Raw genomic sequence first — 22,707 nt, 5'->3', positions numbered from 1 at the left:
TTTATGTATTTGTAATTTTCAACAAATAGGCTTTTTATGATAATATTAACAGAGAGTGCCACGCTAGATGTCGTTTCATGGGTATCATTTATAGCACGATCTGCATAGAAATACTGAGAAAAAATATAATATTCAAACCGGTGTAGGTGCAGAACTTGTTACGTTCTGTAACCATAATGAAAATTCAGATATCGCCCACCTGTGCGTTTTTTATTTTATTTTAATATTACGTGTTTATCAGTGTTATGTTCAAACATTACGTACTGCTCCAGCCAGGTAACGAAAAATTGTAATATGCAGTGAGATAAAAAAACAAACTTTATTATCGAAATGTTTGGAACAACAAATCAGTTTTTTCTTTTTTAGTTTTCTACGCTACCTCGTGGCTTTTAAAATGACTGTACAGTAATTTGCATATTCATTCTTTTATTCGTTTTATTATTCCTAGCCTTTGGGAAGGTTTTAAACTTGTTAATCGATTAAATCAAAATGTTGAATGATTACATTGTAGCCTTTCTAAATTATTAACAACGAGATACATTTGGCCAGTTTCAAACTTAGCTTTTGTTTTCAGAATTTGAAATCGAAGTGGTTACGTTTAACTGAAGTTTAGATTCATTTTTGACTATCAATTAAGTCGACAAACAATTTCAGATAAATTTGTTATTCTAGCTGACATCTTGGCTTACGTCTTTATTGGTAGTTATGTTTATTGAAAATGGTTTTGATCCTTTTGTAATCACAGGAAACTATAACAATCAGTTTTGACATGTTTAAACATAGTATATTTATCATGATTTGTTTCAGGGTTTTAAAGTATTCACCGTTTATTTCTTAGGTTGTGTGTTTCTGTATTATCCATCAGACGAGCTAACTTTTGACACTTTTAGATTTATTGTGTTCCAGTTCCAGGGTTAAATGGCCTATGATATACGGTTAAAACCTGACTGTTAATAATATACTAATAACAAATTTATTTTTAAATGGGAAGTCCCTGGTTACTATAAATTCAATATTTTAAAATTAATAAAAATATTAATACATATTTGTCTCGCGATGTTTATGCTGTTTTCTCCAATGGAAGTCAGTTACCTAGTGATTGAAGGTAAAATCTATTTGCAAGATTTACAGTTAAGATAGTAGTACAGCTATATATTATGTAATATTTCAACCAGATCTGTTGATGTTTTATAGGTGACGTGACTACATCTATCATTTCAGGTGACAGTACACCACGCCCAAATATTAGTTTTGAAGGGTGGACTTTATTACGAGTTTTAAGAGATCGCTTTAGTGTGTTATATAATTACTTTTACAGTTTAGGACTGTATTATTTTTATTTACAAGTAATTAATACAGGTTATGTTTAGAAAACGTCCATATTGTTTTGTTTGTTCTAACATATAGTTATGAATTGTGTTACTGTGGACATTTTGTCGGTTATTATTACATAATCACGACTTTACCTTTTTATCGCTATGGTGATATCGTGACTGAAACGACACAATTTATGAGATTTATCCATATTTTATCTTTCTGTTCTATTGTGTAAATTTTGGTGGCTGCTTTGTTCTTTATATTTTATACAAATGGCCGAGATGAAGACAAGTGAGAAAGATATATTAGTGTTATCTGTTTCCGTTCATACACTAGAGATTACACACTTCGATTGATTTCATAAGTTTATTCGTATCTTCTTGTGTTGCTATGGAAATATTGGTTAGATTATGTTAATCACTGACTAACAAAACTCGAAACACTGAGAAAATCCAATAGAATAATAGCAAAATAAATCGAGTTTCAAAACATTTTTAGATTATATTTATTCATTACCAGAAATGATAAACTTGGTAAGTTGACTGATGAAAAATATGTAAAATGTTTATTGATAACATGTGTAATTAAAATAATAACTACAGTTAATAGTTGGAGCAGTAAAACAACGTGTCACTAATTTCACTGTTTTCATTAGTTTTGGACCGTCTCTAACGTAACGATCCTTCTTAAGAAAAGATGAAGTGAAATAATATTTATTTACAAATAATTTTTAGTTTTGAATGAATAAATTAGGAGGATTCTAGATAAAAAAACAAATTACACAGTTCACTTGATTTATTTTTGTTACAAATCTTAGGCCTATCTTTTCAAATTATTTCGCCAGTTGTTTTACCAATCGAGTCGTAACAATCTCGGTATCAGAAACACAGTACAATTTGAGGTTTAAAGTGGATAACTTCGAATGATCAGCTTGTGTGTTCCGACTTCATTATTTAATATTTTACTTTCAACACACAGGGGGGAGCGATCGTCTACCAGGAAAGAGCGAGATAGTTGTGTAAATGTGGTATAAGTTTTTATTTGGGAAACATTGGTATTCGTGTTGTAGCTCGTTTATTAAGTACTGTCGTTGTAACGTTGAAGAAACATTAGAATGATATTCGGTAAGAAACTGGTTTGAGGTGGGGCGAAACACTTAAAAGAATGCCACCCTAGTGTATTTGGAATCGGGACTAAATGACCAGTTTCCAGATGATAGTTTATAGTTTACTTTGTCAGATGGTTTTGGTTATTTTAGAAATAACTGTTAAAATAATAATGAAAAGCTTTGTTTTATGTCGGTTATAAAACATGGTGAAGTCTGTGGCCTACATTGTCAAGGCACATTTTACATCTGTTTTGAAGGTCGCGGGTTCGAATTGTTGTCCGATCAAACATGCTCGCATTTTAGCTATGGGGAAATTATAACCTTACGATAAAACTCACAATTTGTTGGTAAAAGAGTAACCCAAGAGTTGCCGATGAGTGGTGATGACTAGCTGCCTTCCCTCTGCTAAATTAGGGACGGCTAGTGCAGATAGCCCTCGTGTAGCTTTGAGCGAAGTTCAAACCAATTTCACCAGTTACAAGAAATTTGTAAGATTAGATGAAATAGTTGAAACAAAAGTAAAGCAAAATTAGGGCGTAATTAGAATTTTCTTTCAACCTCTACTAAAGAAAGATCTAACTTTGAAACATTTCAAAATGTCTAATTTTTAAATTATTAATAAAGTAAAAATATTTAAAGATAACCAACAATAAACGAATATGATTGGTGGAAGTTCACCTTTAGAAACGATGGTTGCCAAACCTGTTTGTCGTCACACGCTCCTGCTGAAGGGCAAATTTCAAGAGTTTTTGTACACTTTCTATGTTAACATAATTTTGTTTTCACGTATGTTCACCGATTAAGGTACTTTAAGATTCACATAATAAATATACCTTTATCATGGAGAACATTCGACACCTTTTCAACGAAAAATCTTACTTCTTACAGTGGGGATAAAAATTAAAACAAATGGGGGGGATACGCGTGAAAGGTTATAACGTGGATCTTTCTTCATCAGGCCCAGCACTTGGCCAGATGGCTAGGGCGCTCGACTCGTAATCCGAGGATTGCGGTTTCGAATCCCGTCACACCCGACATGCTCGCTCTTTCAGTCGTGGCGGCGTTATAATGTGACGGCCCATCCCACTGTTCGTTGGTGAAAGAGTAGCCTCAGAGTTGGCGGTGGGTGGTGATAACTAGCTTCCTTTCCTCTAGTCTTACACTGCTAAATTAGGAACAGGGAGCACAGATAGCCCTCGAGTAGCTTTGCGCGAGATTAAAAAACAAACTTTCTTTATCAAGGACAGATTTCAAGTTACTTCCGACGAAGAAAAACTAACTCTCGGGTTAATGGGTTTTGTATTTTTATTTTAAACCGACGTGTTTTTCTAACATATTTGGAAATTTGCAGCTGATGAACAAATGTGAGACTACAGATAATGTGTAATTGCAACTAATTGGAACTTTATTGTTCGTTTAATACATGATTACAGAAAATACGAAAACGAAAAATCTTCATTCTTACGGTGGGAGGGGGAAGAAAAATATAAATTAAAACAAGTGGGGGGAATGCGCGTGAAAGGTTATAACGTGGATCTTTCTGTTTACACTGGGATTTTAAAGTTAAATACAGAGTATACCTCTTTCTGTTAACTAAAGTTCATCAGTGTGTAATTATAAAACATTTCTTCAAATGTCATATAATGCAGCCCAGTTGTTATTTCGACTTTTCACTTTTCCTATAAGCCCATAATAATATTAACATGTGTTCCTTTGACCTATTTTCCTAATTTATGTTTCGTTTTATCATATTTGTTGTACGTTTAGAATCGCCATTTTGCTACGAAGTGACAAACGCGTCTTTCTCCCTAGGGAATTACAAGTTTAAAAAGAATATAGTATATGCTTGCTGTCGGAGTGCCATGTTCGAATCCCTGTTACATCAAACATGCTCGCTCTTTCAATTCGAGGTGTCGTTATAATGTGATAGTCAATCCCACTGTTCGTTGGTAAAAATCTATCCCATGAATTGGCGGTGGGTGGTGATGACTGTCTTCACTCTAATTTTACACTGCTAAAATAGTGACGACTAGCGCAGATAGCTCTCGAGTAGCTTTGCGCGAAATTCAAACAAACAGAGTGTAATCGGTCTTCACGCCCTAGTCTTTGAGCCACGGTATCGAAACATAGCGTCAAACATTCTTCTATGTCAACTGTACAGATGTAAGAAGGTCACAGTCAGTTTCACTATCCATTCATAAAACGGAACCAGTCCAAGGGCTGTTAGTGAGGTAGTTACCATGCGTTCATATCATATTAGTTTAGGGATGTTTAGTGTACAAAAATGAAATATAAATAAATATTAGGTAATACTTTGTTCATTTAAATTGTAACTCAGTATATTACTGGTTGTAACGACACATCTACATACGTTTGATGCTTGTTCCGTTATGTTGTATTTCTTCTAGTCAATAACTCAGGGATGGCATTAGTATTAAATAGTGTTTGTCATAAACCTAACAAACTGCGGTTTCATATATACATCCAGTGCAAGGAGATGACGGCGTGTTCCAACACGTTTCGTGTATACATCCAGTGCAAGGAGATGACGGCATGTTCCAACACGTTTCGTGTATACATCCAGTGCAAGGAGATGACGGCGTGTTCCAACACGTTTCGTGTATACATCCAGTGCAAGGAGATGACGGCGTGTTCCAACATGTTTCGTGTTATTCATCCAGTGCAAGGAGATGACGGCGTGTTCCAACACGTTTCGTGTTATTCATCCAGTGCAAGGAGATGACGGCGTGTTCCAACACGTTTCGTGTTATTCATCCAGTGCAAGGAGATGACGGCGTGTTCCAACACGTTTCGTGTATACATCCAGTGCAAGGAGATGACGGCGTGTTCCAACACGTTTCGTGTATACATCCAGTGCAAGGAGATGACGGCGTGTTCCAACACGTTTCGTGTATACATCCAGTGCAAGGAGATGACGGCGTGTTCCAACACGTTTCGTGTTATTCATCCAGTGCAAGGAGATGACGGCGTGTTCCAACACGTTTCGTGTTATTCATCCAGTGCAAGGAGATGACGGCGTGTTCCAACACGTTTCGTGTTATTCATCCAGTGCAAGGAGATGACGGCGTGTTCCAACACGTTTCGTGTTATTCATCCAGTGCAAGGAGATGACGGCGTGTTCCAACACGTTTCGTGTTATTCATCCAGTGCAAGGTGATGACGGCGTGTTCCAACATGATTAGCTGTTGTTTGTATGATTAATTCTACATGGAGCCATCTAAATAACACCATCCGTTAACTCTTCTCATCCTACTGTTTGATTTATCTGTTTTTGATCAGCAACAATTGAGACAGCTTTGTATTAATATATAACATTCACCCATGTGTATATATTGTTATGGAGGTCACATTGACACTTGTGTGTAAACTGTTCTGTGGGTGACGCTGTTTGATGTATTTATTGGATGTCATGGTACAAGAGACCAGTGTAATCAGACAGATAAGTCTTGACTACAGTGATGTCGAGAAAACCCACTTGTAGAAAAATATATGTATGTAAAACGGCTCGTTTGGGTTGAGAAAATATTTTACATATAGGAGCGAACAACGTTTCGACCTTCTTCGGTCATCGTCATGTTCACAAAGAAAGAAAGGTAACTGACCGGAAGCTGACCACATCTTTGAAAGGGGTTGTGTAATTGAGTGTTGGAATGTAGAGGGCGGTATTTGATGTTTGAATATATAATTTTATTTATTTATTATATTATTTTTAATATAGGTATTATAAAGGTGTTTATTTTTGGCTTGAGTTGTTGTATAAGTAAGGTTTCTTTAATTTTGCGTTTGTTTCTTTATTTAACGTCAGAACTACAGTTCTATTACTGTAGATGTTATTACAGTCCAGTGTAATCGGACAATAAGTCTATGTCTGTATAACTTGCCCTGACCACACATCACGGTGTTTGTATTATTTGTACGTGTGATTATAATATGGATGGTACTGAACATTACTGTCGTCACTATTTGGGTTTTATCTATCACTTGATCCCATAGGTATGTTTAATTCTGTTTGTGACGTCAGTATATTGTTTATACGTGTCGCAGTGATTTCTGTAAGTTTAGATAATTTCACGTTTTTGTTATTTATAGTATCTTTCAAGTCTTCACTGGCAATGTTTCGTTCAAGAAGCTATCGCACAGGAGACTGGTTCTTGTAGCATTTGTTCAGATAAGAGAAAAAAATTAACCTCCACCCACCCTTTCTCAATTGTACTAGTTCTACCTCACGTAGTGGAACGGCACGAGGCTTTAGCTAGGCAGAGCTCGTGAGTGACGCTTGATCGTTTGTCACGTGCGCTGCGCGTCTCGGGTGAGCGAGATTCGTTACGTGTCAGTGCTCGTTATAAATGTTAAAGGTTACAGAAAATAACCGGTAGTGAAGCATTTATTGAGCACGTATAAATAAGGCAGCGAAGTAATAATAAAAACAGTGGTAATCAAACCTGGAACTACTGAAGGCTAGCGATTTCTTAGTCTAGATCAGGGGTCATCAAACTTTTTTTCACAGGGGCCAGATTATTTGGGGAATGAGAAGAGCGGGCTACATTATCATTATGTTCAATACTTATAAGCTAGAACGTAAGCTCTGTGTAAAAGACTTAACACTAAGTTTAGGATGCCACATTAGCCATGTGGGAGTATCATGCAATGCAGACATATAATAAAAAAACAAACAGAAATACAACCAAAATTTTTATTTACCAAAAGGTTATCAAAGAAGGTGACATTAGCAAAAACAATTCTCACATTGCACATACTGAGTACATATCTGAATTTCACTAAGCCGCAAATAAGTTAGTGATATTTATGAAATTGGCGTTTGGCTTTCAAAATATCTTCAATGTTCGGTTTTGAATTGCTGCATCCAATCATTAGTATTGCTTTCAAATGTTCATCAGTCAACCTTGATCGATGTACCGACTTCACATACTTCATTTTTGAAAATGCTTGTTCACAGACATAAGTTGTTCCGAACACTGATGCCATACCAGATGCGAACTGCTTCAGCTTTGGAAAATCATCTTCAAATATGCAGCTGTAAAATTTAATAAGTTGCCCCTCTCTGTGTTTTGCTTTCAACAAGTCATTTCCTTGCAAATCGATGACCTCCAGCTGAAGTTCCACTGGCACGTCATCAATGACACAATCAAAAGGATTCTGTAAAAGGAGAATGTCACTTTCGATTCTGTCGAGATCCGAAAATCTCTCTAAAAATGCTTATTTAAATCACCAATAATCTTTTTCTGAAACTCCAAGTTGACACCTTCTGTGATTCCAACATGAAACTAATTGAAACCCTCAAAATGAGAGAGGTTTCCTCCTTCCAAATGTGCTTCAAACAATGACAGCTTTCTATGAAATCCTTTAATGATTCTATGGAGATCACAGACAAGGTTATTCTCCCCCTGAAGTTTCAAGTTCAATTCATTCATGTGGGATGTGATGTCAACCAAAAATGACAACTTTGACAACCAGGATGGACCCGACAGAAGTGGATTAGCTCTATATTTCTCGATAAGTAATATATCTATTTCTTTACTTAGCTTATAAAAACGAGACAAGACTTTACCGCAGCTGAGCCACCTCACCACCGTGTGATAAGGCAAGTCACAGAAATCTGAATCAATTTCTTCAAGAAACGCCTTGAACTGGCGATGATTAAGTGCATGACCCCGAATGAAGTTCACTGCAGAAATGACTGGTTTCAGTACACAAGAAATATTTAAGTCTTTTCCACAGAGTGCTTGCTGATGTATGATGCAGTATATGAACAAAGCGCTTTGGAGTTGAAGATCTTCCAACCGTTTCCTGATCAGCCCCACCAGACCCTTCTTTACTCCAGCCATGGTTTTTCCTCCATCAACTGTTACACCTCTAAGGTGATTCCACTGAAGGTTATAGTCTTCCAAAGTTTTATTCACTTCCATGAAAATATCTTCTCCAGTTGTTTTTCCGTGCATGCTGTAAACTGATGCCAACTCTTACGTAATCTGAAAGTCCAAATTAACTCCACGAATGAACACGAGAAGTTGTGACATACTCGAGAGATCGGTAGACTCACCCAGTGCCAGAGAGAATACCATAGGAAGTTTCTAGCTTTTTTGGCGTATCTGTAATGCGATGTTCTCTCCAAGTTCTTCTGCTCTCCGTACAACTGAAGTTGCTGAAAGGCTGATACTTTCAAAGAAATCGTCTTTTTCAGAACACAGCTCATTTGCTGCTTCCATCATACACTCTTTGATGAAGTTGCCGTCAGTAAAAGGTTTTCCTCGCTCTGCCATCCTATGCACTATGACATAGTGACAGATTCATTTTCAGCAAACTTTCTCGTGAAGAGATTCTTTTGAGATTCAAAAACACGTTTCATGGATTCAAATTTCTCAGAACGGAACTTTCCTGAAAATTTCAAATATGTTGATAGATGTTTTGTTTCATAGTGACGCCGAAGACTATACTCTTTTAAAATGGCAACACTTTCTGTGCATATCACACAAGTAGCTTTCTGGTTTCCACAAAGAAGTACTTTTCTCCCCATTCATCACGACACTCAGAGTCCACTTTTCTTCTTTTAAAAAACAGGATCTGAAAATGAAAAAACACAGAACGTTGTGAGAAAGGTATTGTACTGGTCCAAGAACGCACAAACAAAATATATTGAAACGTACATTTGTCACGACACTTACCTAAGAACGAGTAATGAAAAGCGCATAACCAGACTACTAAGAGAAATGAACTTGCTGAAGCGGTAACCCAAGGCCACTGAATTTACAAGACGAGTCGATAGGACGAGAGTTAAGTCTGTACTTGTTTTCGAAATCCTAATGCTTTCATAGATACGTGTCACGAGATGAATAAACGGACAGCAAGGACGAAAGAAGAATTTTCCTATTGGTTAAAAATGCGCGTGACAGCCTTGTTTCTTTTTATCATAACGTCTTGTGTTTGCCAGCTTAAAGCGACCATCGGTGTGATTTATTTTGTTATGACAGTCGGACATTTGATGAAGTGTCACTTTTTATTTCCAAGGGCTAGCTGCTGGCGGGCCGGACAAAATGACCTAGAGGGTCGTAGTTTGGTGAACCCTGGTCTAGATCTATACAATAGGCTGTCTGCACTGTGTTTACCGTGGGGATCGAACCCTGGATTTTTATATTGTAAGTTCATAAATGTACTGCTTAATCACCAGAAGCCCCTGAAAAAATAAACCAATGGGATAAAATTAACCCTTGTGAGGGTTAATATGAAATACATCATTTCATGTTTACGCCTAATTCTTGTTACTATGGTGATCTGTGTAGTAAATAACTTATTCGCCAAATTAAAAAATGAATAAACCAGTTTGTTTTTTTTTAAAACAGCGAGTAAAAGAACTGATAGAATACAGTAACTGTACATGTTACTGGGTCGAGTGTGGCCCAGCGATTTGTGTGCCCGAACTCTGAATACGCAAAGAAACAATGAATGCTTTATAAAAGTGACAGATTCAACTATTTGGTCAGGCGAAAGTACCCCAAGAGTTGGCGGAGGGTGCTGTTGACGAGATACCTTACTTCTACTCTGTTATGCACATTTGTAGGCCGATAGTCTTTGTGTAGCCTTGCGATAAATTTTAAGAGAAGCAGTGTACGTCACTTTGTCCCAGTTCTGTGTTCTATATTTTGTTTTTTACCTAAATAATTGATTATTCATAAAAGATGTTTTTAGATAACTGTAATTTTAGCCAAAAATACCGAACTAAAATTTGTGTAAATGATTTGCTTCGAGTAAGGATGTTACTTCATGTCTTTCTTTACGTGTTTGTTTGGTCTAAGTTTAAACTGGGGGAATTTTGTTAAAATTTTGCTAGTATACTGACTTCTAATACTAGAAATATTTATGTGAAAGTGACGTCAGAGTGTGGGTTTTAAATAAATAATTTTTTGGATTTGGGTTGCAGGTTCACGAAATCAGGTTGGTTCAGAAAGTTAAAAACAAAACAAAAAACGACATTCAAAATCGGAGACAAAATTCGTTAACTTGTTACTAAACATCTGTTAGGCTTACGTGCTCAGGTGTTAAGTTATCGTTGACTGTGTGATTGATATGTTGTTGTAATCATGTGGTCAGTTTAAAATTCGACATGAACGAGTTATTCAGGTTTGTTTTTTTTACTTCCGACTGTTTTGATTATTATTGTAGCTGAATATCCGTTTCAAATATTTTCTGAGATCTTGGAACACGTGAACGTTTTATTTTTGGTATGTTTTTAATTATTCGAATGCGTTTCTAGCCATCCACGACAGCAAGTTTTTAAAATCCTCGTAATTATATACGACGTTTATTGAAGCAGTTTATTGGATTATCAGTAGTTGTTTGCAGTAAACATGATTCTAAAGTTAACTTTGATATGTTTCACTGATGTCCATTCTTAACGCTGCATGAATGTTTTACCAGTGTGTATACGATTACATTTATTTCTACCATGGCGTCGCTCGTAAAACACCTTCAAATAACTGAATATTGGAAATATCCGGCTAGCTCAAAGTCCCTCAACCTTTAGTAGTACGGTCCACTCTCTGTTAACTAGTATTACGACTCACCTCGGAGAATTATGGGTATGATCATAGCTTTCAAGCTTCGTCTGCTTTTCAAGGTCATCTGTTTTAACTACTCGCACCATTGTGCAAAAGTATTGTCTGTCTGTCAGTCAGTAAACACTGAAATGATTTCACATAAGGGACGCTGAAAGTTTCAACCTGCATTGTCGTGACGCCAGTAAAACGTGCGGAAGTCATGAATCACAAGAAGAAATATGTACTCTGTAGTAAACAATGCAGCATGACACAGGGACTTTATGAACTCTGTAGTAAACAATGCAGCGTGACACAGGGACTTGTATGAACTCTGTAGTAAACAATGCAGCGTGACACAGGGACTTGTATGAACTCTGTAGTAAACAATGCAGCGTGACACGGGGACTTGTATGAACTCTGTAGTAAACAATGCAGCGTGACACGGGGACTTGTATGAACTCTGTAGTAAACAATGCAGCGTGACACGGGGACTTGTATGAACTCTGTAGTAAACAATGCAGCGTGACACGGGGACTTGTATGAACTCTGTAGTAAACAATGCAGCGTGACACGGGGACTTGTATGAACTCTGTAGTAAACAATGCAGCATGACACAGGGACTTGTATGAACTCTGTAGTAAACAATGCAGCATGACACAGGGACTTGTATGAACTCTGTAGTAAACAATGCAGCATGACACAGGGACTTGTATGAACTCTGTAGTAAACAATGCAGCATGACACAGGGACTTGTATGAACTCTGTAGTAAACAATGCAGCATGACACAGGGACTTGTATGAACTCTGTAGTAAACAATGCAGCATGACACAGGGACTTGTATGAACTCTGTAGTAAACAATGCAGCATGACACAGGGACTTGTATGAACTCTGTAGTAAACAATGCAGCATGACACAGGGACTTGTATGAACTCTGTAGTAAACAATGCAGCGTGACACAGGGACTTGTATGAACTCTGTAGTAAACAATGCAGCGTGACACGGGGGCTTGTATGAACTCATGTAGTAAACAATGCAGCGTGACACGGGGGCTTGTATGAACTCTGTAGTAAACAATGCAGCATGACACAGGGACTTGTATGAACTCTGTAGTAAACAATGCAGCGTGACACGGGGACTTGTATGAACTCTGTAGTAAACAGTGCAGCGTGACACGGGGACTTGAAAAGTAATATATAAAATCATTATTCTTAATTTTGGTTGTTGTTACTTCTTAAGGGTCCTTACGAACGTATAATTTGTTAACATTTTGCGAGGTATTATCTAGTTCACATTATAACTGCTGTTTTACAACATTTTAAACATATATTGTCGTATAATCTTAAGCATGTTCGCGACCTATCCCAGATAGGATTGCAGCCCACCGGTTGGGAAACACTGGGTTAAGTGACTATCGGGTTTAGCTCACGATGCCTTTATTGACGAAAACCTTGTAGTAGTAAGTAAAATATTTCTTAAACGTACAATTGTCTTTTGTTGTTGTTGTTATCGTTCAAATTATGGCCAGGTGGTCAAGGCACTCGACTCGTAATCCGAGGGTCGCGGGTTCGAATCCCTGTTACACCGAACATGTTTACCCTTTCAGCTGTGGGGTGTTATAATGTGACGGTCAATCCAACTCTTCGTTGGGAAAAGAGTAGCCCAAAAGAGTTGGCGGTGGGTGGTGATGACTAGCTGCCTTCCTTCTGGTCTTACATTGCTAAATTAGGGACGGCTAGCGCAGATAGCCCTCATGTAGCTTTGCGCGAAATTGAAAACAAACAAACAATATCTGTTAAAAGTGATGTATGCAAACTGTCATGACTTGTTTGGAGTGTTAAAAGAGTGGTGTTAAACACAATCGAATTTTTCTTAATTTAAACATTTTTTCTGTCGATCCTGAAAGTTTGAAGAAGTACAATAAGCTGATGAAACGTGAAGTGTCTGTGGGGCTGTGCAATAAGCTGATGAAACGTGAAGTGTCTGTGGGGCTGTGCAATAAGCTGATGAAACGTGAAGTGTCTGTGGGGCTGTGCAATAAGCTGTTTAATGAGTTTTTAATTTCCCCCATTTTCTTCAACTAACCCTCGACATTTCTTCATAACGGTTAATATAATACAATACATCCTTATAGCGAGCATAGTGCTGTTGTACAGTTTCACCTGTGGGGGCCCGGGGCATGGCCAGGTGGGTTAAGACGTTCGACTCGCAACTGAGGGTCACGGGTTCGAATCCCCATCATACCAAACATGCTCGCTCTTTCAACCATGGATGGTTATAATGTGACGGTCAATTCCACTATTAGTTGGTAAACGAGAAGACAAAGAGTTGGCGGTGAAGAATAGCTGTCTTCCCTCTACGTTTAACTGCTGAATTAGGGACGGCCAGCACAAATAGCCCTCGTGTGACTTTGCACGAAATTAAAAACAAGCAAACATTTCATTAGTGCTATAGTTTTGGTTTTGTTTTCAAGCTGTGGAAAGAAATATATTCTTTGTTATTGACAGTTGCATTTGTATTTTATTTTACCTACATTAAAACAAAAGTTGGGTAAAATCGTGTATTCTGTATTTACCTGTTAGACGTTAGATCTACCTTTAGGTACATTGCTGGCCAAAATCTTGAGGCCAGTGAACATAAAAAAGATGCATTTTGTGTTGTTAGACTCAATCACTTATTTGAGTAGAGCTTCGAAAGATTAAAATAAGAAAAGGGAAAATAAAAATAAAAATCTTCTTTAGCATTTAGTAGGTAAAATATGAACACTATAAAATTAGCCTAAATACCAGCTGGTCAAAAGTTTAAGACCATACTGAAACGAAACGTTAATCGGTAAACACATAACAAAATTTAGTCATTTGTGTTCAAGCGTTAGCGTTATCAACATCTCCCACTGACATCTCCTGTGTTACATTGGGCAAAAACATGGCAAAGGCTAAAAGGTTGACAGTTTGAACGTGGCAGAATTGTCGAGCTGCAAAAGCAAGGTCTCTCTCAATTTGTTTTTAATTTCGCGCAAAGCTACTCGAGGGCTATCTGTGCTAGCCGTCCCTAATTTAGCAGTGTAAGACTAGAAGGAAGGCAGTTAGTCATCACCATCAACTGCCAACTCTTAGGTTGCTCTTTTACCAACGAATAGTGGGATTAACCGAACATCATAACGGCCCCACGGCTGTAAGGGCGAGCATGTTTGGTGCGACAGGGATGCGAACTCGCGACCCTCAGATTACGAGTAGCACACCTTAACCCACCTGGCCATGCCGGGCCGTCTCTCTCAACATGCCATCGTTGGTGAGATTGGACGTAGTAAAACTGCTGCTGTAAATTTTTTAAAAGACCCTGAGGGATACGGAACGAAAATTTCAAGTGGTTGGCCCAAGTAAATTTCGCCAGCGTTGAGCAGGAGGATTCGACGCTTGTCCGGCAAGACACCAGCCGATCGTCGAACCATATTAATGCCCTTCCGGACGCAGAATGCAGTTCAAGAACAAGAACACAGCATCTAAGAGAGAAAGGCTTTAAAAACCGTAAACGTCTTCAAAGGCCACGCATCTTTCCACACCACGAAACAGCTCGGTTAAACTTTGCTGAGAACTCCAAACATGGAACGTAGAAAAGTGGAGGAAGGTTTTGTTCTCTGATTAGAAAAAAATTAACCTGGATGGTACAGATGGCTTCCAACGTTACTGGCACGATAAGGATATTCCACCGGAGACATTTTCTACACGACACAGTGGAGGAGGCTCCATTATGATTTGTGGTGCTTTCTCAGGAGCGTCAAACAGCAGCTGGCTACATTGGTATGTTGGAGAGAGCATTCTTAGTAACATCCTCGCTTGTGTGGAAATGACTGGATCTTTCAGTAGGAAAACGCTGCAATCCACAATGCTCGCAGGACAAAGGACTTTATCATGGCGAATAACATGATTCTTTTGGACCATCCAGCGTCTTCGCCCGAACTGAAGCCCATTGAAAATATTTGGGGTGGATGGCAAGGGATGTCTATAGAAATGGACGTCAATTCCAAACAGTACATGATCTTCGTGAAGCCATCTTCACAACTTGGAATAATATTCCAGCCAGCCAGCAAACGCTTATATTGAACATGACAAAGCGAATGTTTGCAGTTATTCGCAATGAGTAGTGCAACTCACTACTGAGATCTCTTGTTGGGCATTTCCTACTTTGATTAGGACTTCTTTTTGGTATGGTCTTAAACATTTGACCAGCTAGTATTTAGGCTAATTTCATAGTGTTCACATTTTCCCTATTAAATGCTAAAAAACTTTTATATTTTTATTTTCCCTTTTTCTTATTTTCATCTTTCGAAGCTCTACTCAAATAAGTGGTTGAGTCTAACAACGCAAAATGCATATTTTTGTCTTTATGTTCATTGGCCTTAAGATTTTGGCCAGCTGTGTACTATAGTTAGCTTGTGTTTACTAACACGTTAGAACCACCCCACATCCAGTAGTTAGCTTGTTTTATCTGACAGTGGAAAGTGTTTAATTGATATAATTAAATATATTTTAGTTTTTTATTGCTGTAGTATTTATATATGTGGTTAACACGTTCCAGTATATTTATAGGCATCCGCATTTCTTTCAAACACGTTGTGTGAAATTATTTAAAACGGACGTCATTACTTAAAATTTATTTTTTTGTTTGTTAAAATATAACGAGATACAATTAACTGATAGATTAGATCGAACAGTTCAATGTCTTTACTTCCGGTTAAAATACGTATGATTCTATAAATAGGTACCTGCGTCATTCTAATGAAATTTCCTTAGCGTATTATCTTTTTCAATAGAAACCTGACGTCTTCGGTTTGCTCTTACAAAAGAATTGCTCCCAAAGGGGATAATGTAACGTGATTCAGGGACCGTGTAAACACATCTTATTTTGTTTTCTCTCGTGTCAAGAAAGGTCACCTTGTACATATACGATATAAAGAATTAAAGATAAAAGCTGTTCTCGTCTTGAGGGGCCATCACTGCAGTATCATCCGAGTTCTTTTGTTTGTTCAATAGATCTCTTACAGAAATTATTCAGCTTAGTATTGAGTTGTGACATTCAAACACAGTTGACATTTCCAGGAAACCAACACTAACAACTTTAAAACATCGGAACAAAAGTCAAGCTGGTAAAGATGAATTAATATTGAATTATTTAGCTCGAGACATTTAGCACAAACATGGTTTGTTTTACAGACAGTTGTTGAATAAACTCATTTGATGGATTTGAATCCATTTCGTGGTTTATTTGTTCGGGAGTTTGTGACATCGTGACAGTTTTTTAAAATATAGATAGTGAGTTATAAGCTGACATTTTGTTAATTTTGAGGAGATTTTACGAGTGAAGAATTCGTTTTAGGTTTCGTTTTAAAAACAGGAGAGCTATGTATTGAAACTGGTAAAAGATCATGTGTTTATACTAACTTACTGAGTTGACCCGTGTTTTCTGTTTTAAACAGATTACATGTACCGTACTGTGGTAGGATATATTAATGCCTGATTATAATAGCTATGGAAAGTTCTTAATTAGAGGTGTCATGTCAAACGAGTGTGAAATAAGAATGCATTATAAAAAGCCCACACTTCAAATTATTTGAGTAGATCAGAATCGGTTTTTGTGTTCCTAATTCAGTTATAAATTTAGCGTGTTTATCGATCGATTTTGTAAGTGGCTTTACTTTCACTTGTCGGTGATGTGTTGAGGAAGATGTTTTCGCTACACCTGATCCACTTCCAGGTATCGAAATAGACCTAAAACCTGATCACTTCGTTCAACCGGTTACACAGACCTTTAGTGGATATTTTTTTTTAGTTACTAATACGACTACTCAATAGATGGCAGCATCAGTAATACTTACAATAGAGTGAAAAACGACTTATGCAATTATTTCTCAGCATTATATTGATTTAATTGTATTATATAATTTAGCAATAAAATAATATTAATCACTATTCAGAAATGTTTAGATTGATCTTGGTTCGTACGTTATATAATAAATTGAACATCCAGTTGTTTTTGCTACTGTGGGGTTCGGTTACTTTATATTTACCATGAGTTATAAACTACGTGTCCAGTTGTTTTTGTTATTATAGGTTTTGGTTTTTTTTTTAGATATTTCTCAGGTAGAACAAATATAGGTAATAATCCATTTTATAATCTCAGTACGTCAAATCCCATCAAAATTACTCAGTCTTCTAGCGTTGTTACTGTTGACTGTATCGGTAAGGAGGTCTTCCTTGGCATATTTTACAATAAAATTTTTCCTTTGTTAATGTTGTTTGTAGTTGTTGACAGTAACAAATAATTACATTATGACAAACAAACTGACTTCAGTCGAACTGCATATGCTACTTCTTTTACTTCCCTAATGTTGAGAAACAGTTAGGTCGCAGATTGTCTGTCTTAGGAAAAACCTGACTTAAAAATTATTTTCCCCACCAGATGTGTCGTGATCGGACAGAACATAGTTACCTAATAAATTGAGCCTATCATGTTTTTATTTTCTTCACAGTAAACTTTGATACAAACTACTAAAGAAGGAACAAAGATATTCCACTAATCTACTAGAACGTTCTGACGTCTACTGCAATGAAGAAAAGTATTTTCTATCTGCAGTGTAACATTAAGGTCTTAGGTTCACTTCACAGATAAACAAAACGTTGTAAATACACGATTCATAAGCCTCGCAAAACTGCAAATATTCAATGTCGTAAATTATTTGTTTATTTCGCTCTAGAAGCATTAGGTTAATATTTTTAGTATTTTTACAGTTCAAATGCCGGAATTCCTTGAGGATATATTTTACTGACAAACGCTTTTGGTGAATGTTTCCGCTACCTTTTGAGGCCACTAATTTCCCATTCTTGATTTGGGCTCTCAAAACCAAGTACATGGGATTATATTATAGTTTAAGAATAAGGGTTGAAACCTAGTACATGGGATTATATTATAGCTTAAGAATAAGGGTTACATTTGATTTATCTTTACGAACTGTATAAATAATGCTGTTGATTGGTTCTCACAAAAGGTTGTATTCATTTAAATCAGGTCATTTTATACCAATTTTTCTAGTCTTTTGTGTTTACGTGGCGTCGTAGTTTCTTGATTTAAAACCAGCGTTGTGATATAAAATCATCTGTGGTTGTTTTGTGAAAAATGACTTTAATTCTTGTGTTTGGAAGTATTTATATTGTGATGAAAGTCATTGTTCGTTGTGTGAATTATGCTGTATATAACCCTTGCGGTTGTTTGTCGAACATTCAACTTTTGTGGACTGTAACCTGTTCGTTTGAGATGATTTAATTTTAACACGCTCAAGTTAATGACTTGTTCATGACCACTCCTGTAATAAATGAATGTTGATTTATGTGAAAGCGAAGACCAAGACCATAGTGTCTTACCAGTTAAATATTTTTGTAGATCCGGTGTTTGTGTGTCGAAGACAACTGTGTTGCTTACTCTACAGTTAGCTGTTAAAACACAAATATTTCCAAGGTATATATTGACGGAAAGAACCACATGATGATCAGCTCGCTAGTGACACAGTGACACATAACTTGGTTACCATTACAGTTTCAAAAAGTGCTTTACAAATTATATTATTTTTGGTTCCATCCCAAGCTACCGTGGATTCTTCCATATTTGTTTTAACTTCCTTTTAAAATCCTGTTCTGTCTTCTGTAATCTTCTATTAAGAGCGTTCTTCGGGGCTATCTTCGTGTATATTTATTATTCACAGTAATAACGTTATGAGACACGACACATTTAGAACACGACTTCCCGTCCATCAGTGGCAGGTTTATTTCACATTGTTACAAGTATTGTGAAATTAAAAAATAAGTAAGACTGTTTCAACGTTTCGCATCTATTTCACAATCTTCAGTATTAGAGAAGTTTCGCTTCCGAACTATTCACTTCAAGTTAAGAGATTTTGTGTAACTTTACGGACTTCTATTTTTTAGGCTAGACTCTCCTTGATAAAGTAATCTGTATCCATGATAAAGTTACTAAGGCCAGATGGAAGACAGCTAGTCAGTAGCAGCCACCATTCGTGCTAAGGGATTGACTGTCACTCTTATAGCGTGTCCACAGCTTAAACTGAGAGGATTAACATTTGGTATCTTACGAATCAGTTCCTTTCGTCTTTTCCGAAACTATTTCTTAGCTGACTAGCAGATTGATTCACTAATCTATAACAATCTACTTTAACCTAATTGGGCTAACGAACGACGGTTAGCCACGTTCTCATAACGCGCCTTCAAAGCTCTCTCTAGCCAAACAAAACGTCTTAATTACAAACTTAGCCTATAACAATACTCCTTACCATGACCTTTTGAATTTCTGTGGTATATATAAAAAAAAAAACACCAGTGTTCATGTAGGTTAAACTGTACTTGGAAGTTTTTAACTCATTTCGGACGGCATCGAATTTTTATATAGGACTATACTAATATATCAGTAGACTTGGGCGTGCCCCACAGTCTACAGAGTCACACCACTAGAAACTGGTTTCGATACTCATGGTGGACAGAGCACAGATAACCCATTGTGTAGCTCTGTGATTAATTCCAATCAATTAATCAGAATTGTGCGACAAACGAAATATCCTTATTTTAAAATGAAACTTTCTGTTGGCTAAATGTAAAATGAAAACTTTCTGTTGGCTAAATCACTCTTTATCTTTTCCGAAAGTTCATTTTCCAACTGGATGAGTTGTATAATATTTTCCCGTAATAATTTAATTTATATGAAGCATGACCATAAGAAGGCCTTATGCCTTTTATCGAATTTCATTCTTGTTTAACTTGTAATTTTCTAAATAATTTGACAACCATTTCACACACACACTCCTAGTGCCTATATCCTGAAGCAGTTTAGGGGTTGTTGGGTGTGGCCCAGATATCCACATCATCAAGACGTAGAAGTTATATAATGTATCTTAAATAGATACGCCCGTACGAAGAGGAAACATGACCGCCAAGGGTAATTCTCTGTATTTATTCCAATGTTCAGAAGACTTGCATGGTGAAAGACGCACTAGCGCGTTGTTCCGCCATCCCCGTGAAGACGATCTTCTGTGCATGCGTGGTGGAGAGACCTTTGGGCCGTAACCATAATTCGCGTACAAGTTGTACAAATTTCACTCGATGTGTGACTTAAATGGAACCTAAGTGAATGGTTAGTACGTATTTTTTATATGAAAAGAATGACGCCATAGTTGTAGTTACAAAACTGTGACGTCATAACGGTAAAATATTTACTGATCTCTGTATACTTACTGTCTCTGTTTGTTTCCCTTGCATTCAGGTTAAAGAAATATGTTTGTTGGGTGTGCGATCTTTCTATTTTGACATTGTTGTGACGTGGCGATATATTAAATTTTATTTGTTTTATTATCAAGCGCAAAGCTACAAAATGTACATTTGTGCACTGTCCGACGCGGATATATAAACCCGACTATTAACTGTTACAAGTCCTCAGCTTTACTGCTGCGTTATCTAGTGACTATTAAGAACATTTAAAAGACCTAATATAAAATTACTTGCGGATTATTTAAATTTAAGAGCTGTATGATGATATTACTGAAAACTTGACGACCTGATGTATTTGTACTTGCTGTATGCATAACATTAAAATATATTTTATATATATATATGATTTAACAGATACGTTCGGTAATGAAAGTGAAAACTGTGTTTATGAAACACCTAAGCCTGTTTTTTTTCTTCACAAATCATTCTCTACAACTTGATAATAACGTATTTGTCCACAAGATTGAGGGGAGGATTCTTTATTGCCAGTGACCTTTTGAGATTGACCTTTGACCCACAACTTTCACCTTTAATAAGTTATATAATTTTTTACGTAGTACTTGTGTAACTTTTGTCGAGATTCATCAAATGTTAAGATAATACTGCCAGTGGATATGGACAGATAGACAAGGATTTTAACCACAGATAGTAACCGGTTTCTCTATCAAGTGGTGTTGAGACGAATATCATTGTTAGCTGTTATTTGATTGGTTGACCTGAACGTATTTCGTGTTGCATGTCGTTGATACGTGTGTGGGTGAACATATATATTTTGTAAAAGTAACGTTAAACGAGGTAAGATAAAATTGGTTTCTATGGTACAGAAATGAGTATCGGGGCAGTGAGTTTGTTTTCTAGAACTTGTGTCCCAGAACGTGGAACATCACTAATCAACATGCCTGGGGTTTAAAAATGAAGAAAACAATGATCGGCGATCTCTGCCTTTCTAAAATGCTCGTTTATGTGCGCCCTCTACTTATACAGCGATTCAACCAGTTTTTAAACATGACTAAAACAGTCAACCATTAGTTAGCAATTTTGTAATCCTTATTGTTATAGAATGTGGCGACATCTTTATTTCCATGTAGACATTTTGTGACAGCAACTTTTCCAACTTAAACAAGGTCGAATATTCCATATTAAATATTTTTTGATGTGTATACGAATATTTAATTCATAACAAATAGTAATGGCAAAAAAGGTTTCACTTTTTATTTACTTAATATTATATAATAATTTAATATTTTACAGGGGGCGCACACATCTGATAAATTATTTGTTTTACTCTATTTTTATACTTTAACACTTTTACTACATGTAAGAGGCCTCTTATTTGAATTAATTTATAAAAAGGTTGAAGTCAACGGCAGTTTAAGAAATGAAATCAATAAATATTCAAACGACGTCAGTGTATAACTTGGGTACCTATTTTCTTGTTTGGTTTAAGTAATATATACTCTTCTGAACCCCTTTGAATATATAAAAACAAAACAGCGGGTGTTTATCGTTAATAAAGTACTTTTTATTCTTGATTGTTTCGATAAATAACCGCTAGACGGCTGTTACTAGGTGATTGTTCATGTGTGCTTCGTTAAACATCTGATCGTTGTTATTAGTGAGGTCGTATTCTGTTAAGGTCACGCACTAACTTCATGTGCTAGAATAATTAGACGTCTTAACTTTTTTTTATAAGCAAAGATAAATGTAAAGTTGAGAGGAAAGCCTATTAATATTAGTTTCCACTCTTATTATGGCTAATGTAGGTGTTTTAATTTCTTACTTTGTTGGCCTGTTGTTAGGTTATAAATTTAATATATTTTAATGTTTATAATTTATATATTATATTATGTCACTTGTATACTAACACATTAACAGTGTGTTGCATTACTGTTTGGTCTAACTTCTAATAACGAAATCTTTACTCCATAGTGCAAGTTACTGGGTAATTTATATTTTGCAATGCTGGGTAATTAGCAAAGCTACCAAAAAGTTATATTTTATGACAGGAAGATAAATTATTAGTTTGTTATTATATAAAGTTGAATAAACAAAAGCAAAAGGAAGGACTGCGTTAAAAACAGCAAATCTAAATCTTTGATTTGTTATAACCTAAAAACAAACCGAAACAAAAATAATTGACAATAAACAAAAGCGCTGCACTAGTTAAATATCCCAGGGTACAAACTATAATGTGCTATATAAAATGTACCCTAGGTTTTGGAGGTGACTGAAGAAGTAGGACCCACATTGCGTTAGGGATCCACCATCTATCAATCTCCATTCACCACATCAACCTCTTATCGCCAGTCTCACATAAAGAAATAAAATAAATGAGTAGCAATAGTTATAAAAATTAGGAGAGCGAGATGTGGATTTTCAAG

General features: G+C 36.4%; 1 protein-coding gene across 2 annotated transcripts in view; it reads left to right on the top strand.

The window, feature by feature from the left end:
* The window catches only part of LOC143256408 (SLIT-ROBO Rho GTPase-activating protein 1-like), a 92,779-nt gene that overhangs the window by 727 nt on the left and 69,345 nt on the right, over positions 1–22,707 (top strand). The window lies entirely within an intron of this gene.

Source organism: Tachypleus tridentatus, chromosome 7 (genome assembly GCF_004210375.1).
Source record: "Tachypleus tridentatus isolate NWPU-2018 chromosome 7, ASM421037v1, whole genome shotgun sequence".
Lineage (NCBI taxonomy): Eukaryota > Metazoa > Arthropoda > Merostomata > Xiphosura > Limulidae > Tachypleus > Tachypleus tridentatus.
This window is presented reverse-complemented; position numbering and strand designations above follow the sequence as displayed.